This window comes from Schistocerca serialis, chromosome 5 (genome assembly GCF_023864345.2).
Source record: "Schistocerca serialis cubense isolate TAMUIC-IGC-003099 chromosome 5, iqSchSeri2.2, whole genome shotgun sequence".
In the NCBI taxonomy this organism is placed as follows: Eukaryota; Metazoa; Arthropoda; class Insecta; order Orthoptera; family Acrididae; genus Schistocerca; species Schistocerca serialis.
Genome location: NC_064642.1, coordinates 709,887,988 through 709,900,585, shown reverse-complemented (window position 1 = coordinate 709,900,585; position 12,598 = coordinate 709,887,988).

The window sequence follows — 12,598 nt, the reverse complement described above, 5'->3', positions numbered from 1 at the left end:
AAAAAACGAAAAAACGCCGCGGACTTCAAGGTATGTTCCTCGAAGTCTTCCATAAACAAATTGGTACTAATATGTGACAAAGCTCCTCCCCCATGAACCAAGGACCTTCCCATCAGTGGGGTGGCTTGCGTGCCTCAGAGATGCAGATATCCGTACTGTAGGTGCAATCCCAATGGAGGGGTATCTGTTGAGATGCCAGACAAACATGTGGTTCTTGAAGAGGGGCAACAGTCTTTTCAGTAGATGCATGGCAACACTCTGGATGATTGACTGATCTGGTCTTGTAACATTAACCAAACGGCCTTGCTGTGCTGGTATTGCAAACGACTGAAAGGAAGGAGAAACTTCAGCCGAAATTTTGCTCGAGGGCATGCAGCTCTCCTGTGTGGTTAAATGACGAAAGCATCCCCTTTCGTAAAACATTCCGAAGATACATGTGCTTTAATTTGGTATGAAATCGGTGCTAATATACAATAAAAGCGGGTTAAAAGCTGTGAGCTGTCTGGGGAAGTTAACTTTGCATTACTGAGCAACTGTCTCACCAGGTATCCAGTCTAGCTTACCAAATTCCGAACCACACTAACATTAATTACAATCTTTTAATAGTCATACGACAACCGGTGATATATATATATATATATATATATATATATATATATATATATATATATAAGAGAATTTAAATAAAAAGAAATAAATCAGTTTATATTTGGAAATTTATTTTAACATTGATCATTGAGATTTCAGCATATTAAACTTGATTGATAACTAAGCTGGTGCCTTATTTAGGACTGTGAAAATGTAAGTTTGTAATCTTATGGAACACATCAAATATGGAGCCAAGATTGGGAGACTGCATACAACACTGCATTCATAAAATAACACACGAAGAACGTTGAAACATATGCAAGAGGAAATTAACCACAACCAAACGATTCAATTTTCACTCAAAGAAGTTACGTTCGTATCGCAATCCTGTCCGTCATGTAATTACCACACACTGGTATACTAAATTTATACTAACTCTCTGTGAAATCTTCCCGAAAAGAATAGCTGAGGGCTACTTTGATGATTACACCACATGCTTCACGTGGTCAACTTGGTTTACACAAAGCGTGTAACTCCACAATAATTTTGATAGTTAAAATAAATTAGATCGAAAAGCAATTTACTAAAGAAAAACCTCGAACTGGTTACTATCGTCTTACTATTAACCTGATGGGCCAAACAATTGTATAAGCACGTGGTACTGGTCTCACAAAGTACACCGCACGTGGGTTGAACATAATGAAAAGTTGCTATATTGAAAAATATTGTCAAGACGAGACGTTATAATCTCACGCACATTCGCATTGAAGATTGATGATGCTAGTTAGAGTTACTGATCAGCACGTGGTTCCACTTTACTCACAAAGTAGTGACAAAGCGACTACTGGAATATATTCTGAACTTCACACTCGAATTACACTGCGTTGCTATTTAAGATAACATTAGATATTTTAGAGTGAAACCTGAAATAAAGGTGATTAAATTTTCAGTTAGGCTGAACTTAAGAAATCCAATGTCCTACGGACTTAGCAGACACGCGCTTAGTCGGAGATCTTACCACTTCAGACGCTCGCCGCGGACCGACTGCCCTGGGCTCCTACAAAGGGTGCTTCCGTATACAAAACCGAAGTGACCAGAGAGGCAGCTTCCTATACCAACATGACAAGGGACAGACAGGACCACACTAAGGATAGAAACCTCTTTGCTTTTAGAAAGCGTAGCTACCTGTTCCGACGTTGGTCCTACTGTTCTCTGGGAGACAGGCTTGTCTGCTACCATCCAGCATGCAACTAGAAATACATTTGCTCATTCATCCTCTCACACAGAAGGGAAGGGGGATGACAGTATATCATACACAGTATATAAAAGAAAGCGGATGTAGGTTCCGTATGAGACTGTGTGACATGAATTACATATAAACTGTGTTTTAAAGTGTAGTAGTGTGACAGATCGTTCTTGTTTATGTGTAAAAGTAACACGTTTCACTGCTGAGTCTCCTCCCAGATAGTCAGAAACACCACAGTAAATTTAGAAGAGGAATTTATGCCGTAAATGACAACATATTTAAGAAATTAACATGAAAGGAATCCAATAGAGACATTTCAATATCCTCTGCCGAACACGTAGTGCAACCTCCTCCAGTGAATCAGACAGATAGTTTGAGAGAAGTGCATGATACCTTCGTGCAGTCAACCGATCAGGCAACATGTAGAGGACGAAACACCTGTCGCCCAATATTCCGGTACAGACGTTCACACCAAAGCGAACTTGATATCTATGGTCACAGGTGCCGTGCGGGTTATCCACAAACCAATGGTGGTCATTGTGCATATTGAAGACACTCTCACGAGTGAACGCTGCCTCATTCATCCATATTACTGTGTTCACGAAGTCATCGTTGGCTTCCTGTTGTTGTTGGAACCATTCACAGACTTCCGCTGAAGGCGATCTGCAGGGTGCATGTGTTGTATGAATACATAATGAAAGGGGTGAAGCCCATGATCGTGCACCTCGTTAACGACCGTGCGTTGCGAGACACGCAGCTGCCTTGCTACGCTGCGTGTATTTCGCTGAGGTTCTTGGTGTACGACCTCAAGAATAGATTCCTCAGTAGCTGGAGTACGGCGAGTCCGTGGGCACCTCCGTCACGCGATGGTGGAAGGAGAGAACCTGACACCCGAAGTCGCAGCTCCCGACGGCGAAACACATTTTTATCTGGATGGCGTCGACGAGGATATCTAGCAGCATATCCACGAGCGGCAATACCAGCCCAGTTATCAGATGCACCGAAAACCAGGAGCATATCCACATAATCATCGTTTGTTTATGGCCTACGTTTGCCACACTGGTTTCGAGGTTTACAATGAGAAAATTCGATACGTGTACGCATGCACTTTGGAGTTGATCTCAAGCGCTTCACTCCACTTACAACTATTTCCTGTCTGGTGGACAGCGCATGCAGTATAAACACGCCGTCAGTCCTGCGCTCTGTTACACCTAACGCCCATTTTCCCTCTGACAGGTATTGTTCTGCATGGTTTTTCCCGACACCGCTAATTGTTCGGTTCGAATTACACAGTTTCCCTAACGGTAATAGACATGATGTTTCCACAATCCCATAGATAGAATAATAATAATAATAATAATAACAATATTAGTAATAATAATAATGCATAATAATGCATAATGTAATAATAATAATGCATTGAGATACGTACTAAACAGCATGCAGTTACCAGACATAATGTTGAAAGCCATAATTAGTGGGATCATGATGGTAACACATTCAAATAGTAACCTAGTTTGGACGTTATTTGCAAAGCACGTTGCTAGTCCTACTGGTAACGCAATGGACCTGAATGAGACAAGAATAATAATCTATGGGACCATTGGTGGAGGGTGCAAAGAAATCAGATTTCGCATCTAGTAGATGAAGTGGTGCGAATAAATTCACACCCACGACGTGGAAAGGGTTTCTTTCAATGCTGACCAGTCTTCCATTTCTACGATTGGAATATGTGTGCAAATGTTTTCTAGAGTATCCGCAGCGATCGTTGTTGATGCCAGATACAGTACCACCTGGACTACATTTACCAAATAAAAAACATATGCCTCAAACCACGATTGAAGCTTCGACCTCCTGTATGCTAACACAAAAACTCAATTCACTGTACCAACTGTGCACCACAACTAACACGTGCTGACAGAGGCAGTTACCATACATGTGGTTACAGTGTTGCCAGATTACCACTCTTTAACGTCCTTTTTCTGCCGGGTGTACTCGAGTACACAAATTTCGCATCACCCTGTACATACAGGCTCAATTAAGAACGCAATATTGTGCCTGTGTCAAGTGCTGTAAACTCAAACACAGATGAGCATAATCATGTGCGACATACATCAAAATATTGAGCTACTCTTCTTCTGTGGGATTTGGAATCTGCCTCGATGGTTCCTGTAAACTGGTCCACAACGGTTCATAGAAGTTATAAACGTAAGGCTGTCAGTTCAGTCTCTGATCGAGTGTGTGCTGTATGATGTGACTGCTATAAATTAAATTCTTGAAAGTCTGTTCCAGCAATTGAGCGATTCTGCTTCTTTAAAAATTTTGATTGTTCATGGGAAGTCACCTGCACTGCTCCTATTACCCAATTCCACTGCACGAGTCTGAGTATTTGGAGTAAACATTACTTCAAATATAAGTTGGTTAGTTAGTTAGTTACATGTTCCACAGATCATTTGAACGATTCTTTTATGGAAATGATATTTAACGAGTCAATACACAGACTATGTGTTGTGTACATAGTTCCGCTTAGTCAGCTCGTACACAACTTTCCCAATAGAGCGCGCCCCGCTAAGCACAACAGCGCAGGCGCAGCATTCGTCCGTCTCCGCACTACGAGATGGCGCTGTCTTAGAGACGGACCAAATTCTGCTTCCGCCGATCCGCGTATTAATATGTAACTCAGCCAATGAGATTGCTGTTAACGTAGAACCTTTTCTCCTCGCACTCTCGCAGTGATACATGAACATGCGAAGTATTATAACATGTGTACAGACCTCCGATTAGTCAGTCTGCATTAGTCTGCATTTGTCTGTTACAGTCTATAGTCAAGTTTCAGTCTGCACCTAATAAGATTATCATATTCCTGTACATAGCCATGTAGATAAATGTGTAGACATTTTGTCAAGTATCAGAGATGTGAGAATAACATTAACGTACCAAGACTAAAGGAACTTCAGATTGTCCATTGTAAACAGCGTCCAAATCAAGGTGCTTAATATCTATACCTTTTTATTATTTCAATCAATGTGTGTGAAAATTAATCATGTTCTGTTTAAAGTTGGTCACCGACAATCTGCTACTCTAAGTGTGCAAGTGGCATTTCTATTGTCTGACCTAACGGCAGAGCCGGCCGGAGTGGCCGTGCGGTTCTGGGCGCTGTAGTCTGGAACCGAGCGACCGCTATGGTCGCAGGTTCGACTCCTGCCTCGGGCATGGATGTGTGTGATGTCCTTAGGTTAGTTAGGTTTAATTAATTCTAAGTTCTAGGCGACTAATGACCTTAGAAGTTAAGTCGCATAGTGATCATAGCGATTTGAACTAACGGCAGAAGATAAACACGCCACGATAAGACCACGAGACATATTGCTGATACTCGCCTACTTCGTTAGACCGACAAGTCAAATAATCTGATGGTGAGTGTACCGAAGGTCTTACAGTACGCACACCACACTATGTATACACAATTAGCGTTAACATTAATGAAAACTTTATTACTTTTAGCCCTACTCCATGCTATTTTTTGCTTTTTTCCTCTCTTTCTTTTTGTGCGGTCGCCTTGACTACGTATTCTTTTTTAAAAAATAAAGATATTTTTTAAATCACACAATCATGAAAAACAAACAAAAGTAAATACTTCAATACAAACTGCTTAATTTTTTATTTATTTTAATACAACAAAAAAGAGGGCAAGTGACAATCCTCGTTAGGGGTGGAAGTCAAAAGAATGCAAGCAGCTGCATCACATTCCCTGTAGCACGCGGTGATCCATCACATATCTTGCATCCAGACGAATAAATTTAACCATTCCCGTCATTGGGGTGGGATCCCTCCTTCGGGTGTCGATCATTTATATGAACATTATGTGAATCGTTGCAACCTTTTGCCATCGTTTGTAGGACTCTTAAAAATTATCCAATCTGATCTGGTGTCAACATTAGGGGGCCAGTCCTCTTCTCAACGAGCAATACGCCAACTTACATTAACCGTGAACTTTATTGTCTTTAAAGTTTCGCTCTCACGAATCGTCTCATTCCTGGGACACTTCAGCTGTCTGGCGGATTGTGAAATACGCTTCCTAAATAGTTGACGAGGTAAGTTCTTTATTTCATAAGACAAAGACTGAGGTAATCTTGTTTTCGTATGTCCAGTAATCCTTCACAGACTATACATCTCACGAAAACATGTGTCGCATGTGCAACGATCCAATTGGCCGCATTAGTCAAGAAAGAACGTCGTGTCAGTAAAAAAGGTGCATTTGACGTGATTACTGCATCGATGGCGCGCCTAAGGAAAGCCAACATACGACTCGTCAGCATCCAAACGTCCATCGCAGTGCACACACCAAGCCATGTTCCTCCATGTCCAACAAGTGTTCAAATGTGTGTGAATTCCTAAGGGGCCAAACTGCTAACGTCATCGGTCCCTACACTTACACACTACTTAAACTAACTTAAACCAACTTATGCTAAAAACAACGCACATACCCGTGGCAGACGGAGGACTCGAACCTCCGGCGGGAGGGGCCGCACAGTCCGTGTTCGTTTCCAACAAATCACAGGTTATACAAAGGGGCGAGTCAGCAAGCAGACGGTGCCGTGTGACAGTTTTACTGATGAGGATATATAACGTCGCTAGCGCTGCCATTGAAGACAGTGGTGTATGCATTGCCCGCAAGCTATCCTGACAATCTCACGTTGGATGTTTGATTTCCATGACGTTACGGCCGTGGTGATCGATCAACCATCGACAGATCTCCTGAGTCGTGGATGTTCTCATAGAGGGTACTTCCGAACGAACATGATACAATCAACAAAAGATGAGACTAAATGTGCAAGTGGAAGTGAGTACACTAATGCTCATAAACTAAGGGTAATGCTGATATATGGTGGAACAACGCTCTGGTGGGTGGTTTGAATTTTTAAATCACCTCGAGGTATGACCATGCGGTGCATTTGACCTGCGGTCGTCGCACCGTGGCGCTAGCAGCAGTCCACATACGCAGAGGTGTGCTGGTGCATGTCAGAGTACGGTATATCGAGTAAGTGTGCAGACGTTTTCAGACGTGCTAATCGTGACTGTGTGTTGAAAATGGCCCATATTGATGACGTTATGAGGGGTAGAATAGTAGGGCAACTGGAGGCTGGTCAAACACAGCAGGTCATAGCACGGGCCCTCCGTGTGCTACAAAGTGTGATGTCAAGATTATGGCAACAATTCCAGCAGACAGGAAACGTATCCAGGCGCTACAGTACGGGACGCCCACAGTGTACAACATTACAAGAAGACCCATATCTCACCATCAGTTCCCACAGACGGCCACGGAGCACTGCAGGTAGCGTTGCTATGGACCTTACCGCAGCCACTGGAACAGTTTTCTCCAGACACACAGTGTACTGACGACTGAACACACATGGTTTATTCACCCCTCTCATATTTCTGTCTTACGATTTTCCTCTCTAATTGCATGCGGTGAAAAGTTGCTATTCCTTCACACGCGGACTTCCCACGCAGCGTCTCTCGTCACCCAGGTGGTCCGGTGACAGGCGGGCTGTGCTGATCTTGAAAGGGTAAGGCGACGGGTGTGAGGGAGTCGAGTGAATGCTTTCCAGACGCCGACATTGTCAAAAGACACGCTCGGAGGGGTCTGAAGTAGCGACTGGGCTATCAGTTCCGTTACTTCGCAGAAACTTAGCGAAAACACTTTCTGGTGGGCTACCAGCGAGGCGTGGGAATGGTGTTCCCAAGCAGCCTTGGCGCGCAAATTCCCGCGTTTTCCGCCGGTTTTCGAGTTGCTGATTGGAACGTTTAACCACAGCCAATGTCGTGGGGGCGTGAATGTTCTGTGTTCGGTTGGTACAGGTGCTCTTGTGGTAGTCGGCTCTCGCCTTTCAGTCGGAGTAGGTTACAACACTGAGCTCTCGCTGCTCTGGACAGCCTGCCTTCCGTTGGCTGTCTAATATACTTTTATTGGAATGTAACTGTTTAACGAAGTTGCTGAAGTTTCGACTTCAACATAACTTTCCGAATACAGTTGGCAATTGAGCGTTCTGCGTACAAGCGGCCTATGTTGTCTGTCTTGGGCAGTTTTGGCTAAAGTTCACTGTATCGGAGTTACTGTGTGACTTTGCTTGTGAAAATCAATCACTGTTCCGTCAGTGATTGTGTGGCGAGTCTTCTTCGTCTCCCTCAGAGGCGCGTTTGTATTGATAGGAAGTCTTTAGTCTGGAACAACCAGACCAGGACAATTTGTTTCGGGCTATACTCGCGACATTATCATCACCACGATGGGACGTCAAAGCAACTAGCCATTGCTTCCAGTGCGCCAGATCGTGTCCTTGCAGCTAAGAAGACAGCTTGGTAATGTACGTCCGCAGCACCGGCAAAGCAGGCATTTTTGCTAGGCGATAATCAGAGCTCAGCAGAGCGCACCTGTTCGTCTTTTCCAACTTTGCTCTATCTTGGGTGTTCATTGTCTGAGTTCTCACTAATGTAGCAGCAATTAATGTTGGGTTAGCTGTGTGTCTCTCTTAAGATTTGAGTTGCAAGGAATTAGCTCCACATACTACTTCGTCATAAATGTCACAATCTAGTTTAGGGACAACTTCACCTTCACAGCGTTTATTTGAGTATCCAATTTGAGCCAATTTGATGTATTGTAAATGTTTCATGTGTTTTTGTTTATTATTTTGTGTTTAGTCCTAATAAATCGTATCGTTATTTTGGACAGAACTTTCATTCTGTTAATCAGTAGAACAACCCTATCATTTCTCACTACGTTAATGAAACCTTCCTTTATTTAACTTATTTATCAAATTAAATTATTGCAGGTGCCAAACTCTTTTCTACTCCACTTGCAGGGTTGATTACAGTCAGTTCGCGTTTCTTTTTAATCCATGTGCAACAGCAAAAGTCGGAGTTAGAATAGGGGGGGCTTAGAGCATCATTTACATATGTAGATCCTAGAAGACTTGAGTGTTAAATACACTGCTAGCCCCGGCATCTCGCATAAAATGGCGACCCTTAGCCACGGATCTTTCCTGTGAATCACTGATAAGCTAACACTGTTCTTAGTAGGAACATTCAAATTTTTTTCTCTACTTTTTTTAAAGTAGTACCCAAGTTCTTTTTCTTGTAGTTCTGCGATTAGTTTTTATTAGCGACACATGATTACAGTTTTTGTTTTCAGTGTATATTTTTTTTGTTCATTGTTTTTTGCGTTTCTTTGATGTGGTGTCCCTACAACATCACACTTTGTCGGGTTTGTGTGCAGTTTCTGTACCACAACAAATCGTGCTTGTAGTTACTGCGTTGGAACGGCGTTGTTGAAATTTTATGTCTATGTGGAAAAATATTGGGAGTAGATGATTTTTATTGTGAATTTTAGATAAATTTGTTTTTTCATGAATGATCACGAGAAGTAAGGCACGACTATTATCGAGCGAAGCTAAAACAAAAGAGGATAGCATAATGGATAAGAGGCAGGTTACTGACAGGGATAGGTTTGGAGATGAGATGGCACATTTTTAGCAGCACAGGACTACAGGGTCATTGATGAGGAAGGTGATTTGGACGCGATCTTAGAGCAACGTCGCGACCGTGATTATGATAGTGAAGTGGAGGACGGAACAGAGACAGGCACACAGGTCGAGACGGTAGCAGAAGTTTATAGTGAAACGAACGAGTGCAGACAGAGGCCAGCTCGGCCACGTCAGAGCTCTAGCGCCCAGGTGTCCAGAGTTACATCACCCATGTGTGACGAGGATCAAAATGATGACATTAACCCAATACTAAGCTTCCTACGATCAATGAAAGAAGAAGCTGACGAACAACATAAGAAGGAAAAGGAAGAAGATGAGAAACAACGTAAGAAGGAGAAGGAAGAAAATGAGAAACAACGTAAGAAGGAGAAGGAAGAAGCTGACGAACAGCTTAAGTAGGACACTCAGGATATAATTTCGCATATAGGGAAAATTCGTGGAGAATTACTAATAATAAAGAAAGAATGTGGAGAAGCAAAACAAATGTAATTGGTAGCACAAAAAGTAGCAGGCCTAGCCAAAACGGCAGCAACAGGGGCAATGAAAATCGCAAAAGTAACTTCTCAACTTGCAGGTCGCTTGCGATGTGCGACACAAGCCCACGCAAAATCCCTAGCGTTCTTAAAAACTCAAGGTAATATTGCGGTTACGAACATCACAAAACGAATGAAAGAAGTAGAGAGTCGAATAGCAAATCTAGAGCGAAATGGGTACACGAGCACTGCGCGTCCGGATATCAATGATGGAGTACACGGAATTGTGTCTCCGAGGAAAAGCTCGCCGTGCTCTAGCCCAGTAACAGAGTACGCAACTAACAGTGCATACGCAGAAACAGCGAGTAATAGCTCCAAAAATTGCAGCCCACTTAGAAGAGTGAATGCTGAATGCCACTCCCACTGTGATACAGAGGTAGCACATCACAGTTATCAGCAAGATAGATCAGGACACTCAGCAGACGTGCAAGTATCGGAAACGAGTGACAACACCAGTGCGAGGATCGGACAGGATTTTGATCACAATCACTTCCCGTCGATACTAAAATTCCAAAAGTTCAGAGATAATGGAGGGTCGATGCATCCCAAGTGTTGTGGCGTAACAAGCTAGCTACGCCACATTGAGAAGGGAGCTGAAAGGCACGCGTACACACACGCCGACTGGCGTCAAGTCTGGAACAGGATACGTTATGACTGCTATAAAGAAAATACGTAGCTTTGGAATATACTTAACTTTTAATCACTCCTTGTGATACATCTCTCTTGACTATACAAATGAGACTCGTAAGATACATGCACTGTTACAATTGGCGCCTTGCTAGGTCGTAGCCATGGACTTAGCAGAAGGCTATTCTAACTGTCTCTCGGCAAATGAGAGGAAGGCTTCGTCCGTATTGTCGCTAGCAATGTCGTCCGTACAACTGGGGCGAGTGCTATTCCGTATCGCGAGACCTGCCTTGTGGTGGCGCTCGGTCTGCGATCACACAGTGGCGACACGCGGGTCCGACATGTACTAGTTGGACCGCGGCCGATTTAAGCTACCACCTAGCAAGTGTGGTGTCTGGCGGTGACACCACACCAAGAGCTGGGTGATGCGGTTTACAAATTCATTACCGTCATCATGGCCAACCCTGGCAAAATTAGAATTCATGTGTGGACACATCGAAGGCCAAGCCGCGGAAAAGATGCGGGGTGTGGTAGCGACGTGTCAGACTTATCAGGAATTTGTTGATTCGATCCTGGGGTCTACTGGACAAAGGAAACGCAAGACAGGATTAAAGAGGAAATAATATTTTGTCCTGAACTGGAAGAGTCCGGGTAAAGGAGCCCAACCAAATTATTTGATGATTTACTCAAGAAAAATCAATTTTTGGATAGTCCATATAGCAAGGGAGAAATCATGAAATTTTGTTTTTCCAAATTGCCAGTTAGGTACCAACAGACAGTTGTCGGGAAGTGTGGATCTGACACAGGAGCATTCAAGAGTCTGTTGCGTGAATTCGAAGTTGTCTTTGACAAACAAGACCCAAAGGACAGGAAGAAGGGGCAGAGTAGCAAATACCAACGACCAGCAAGGGAGGACGACAACAGATGGCTCTGAGCACTATGGGACTTAACATCTGTGGTCATCAGTCCCCTAGAACTTAGAACTACTTAAACCTAACTAACCTAAGGACATCACACACATCCATGCCCGAAGCAGGATTCGAACCTGCGACCGTAGCAGTCGCGCGGTTCCGGACTGTAGCACCTAGAACCGCTTGGCCACCGCGGCCGGCACAACAGATGGCATAATCACACTGGTCATTTAGGAAACCAGGGTTACGGAAATCAAGATTACGCTAAGCAAGGTTTTGGAAACCAGAGACACGGAAACCAGAACGTCAGGGAACAGGGTCATGCTAGACAAGGAAGCGGGGACAGGAGGAATAACGAACGGCAAAGCGACCGTAATTGGAGAGAGCGAAATCAAGGACAACAGGAGAACCAGGAGACTGAAATTAGACCTGCAAATCCTAATGCACGTCAGAGGAGGGGGAGTCTAACAAGGGATTGGCGCTAGTCCATAGGACTCCACCACATCTCTCACACAAAGAAGTTCATGGAATAATAGTAGTGTAAGTAATGTACATAGTAGAATATGCAAATATATGAACCGTTCTCTGGGGAACAATAACTGTTGCATTAATAGATTAAGATTGTTAAAGTATTAACACGCTGCATTGGCTTGTAAAAGAATTTACTGCAACTAGTCTTTTTTTTTTTGTATATGTTCGAGACTTCCAATGTCGATGGAGTAGGAGGCACTACGATTCCATGAGCAATGTTTTTGTCCTTTCCTGTCTAGTGTCCATGTTGAGGGATAATGATGAGTGAGGAGATGTCGCACAAACGGGCGCATACAAGAACGCGCTTCTAGAAGCGTTCTGGGATGTCGTGATACGCTCCATAGCGGCCACAACCAGTTCGTGAGACGTTCATACCAATGCTTGCAGGCACACGTCGGTGCACTGCAAGATTGTGGTATATTACGTGATTTCGAGGATGAATATCGACAGTATAGTTTTTACAGTGACGCACCAGCGTCGTTGTCTTGTAAGTCGGTGTGAACCTGTGAGCGTTTGACTCCAATGGTGCCCTAGACGGTAGAAATGCAGGCATAAAGCCTACCATGCCAATGTGCTGTTTGGGGATTTAGCGTGCTGCTTGTGACTGTCACAGATGAATAACCA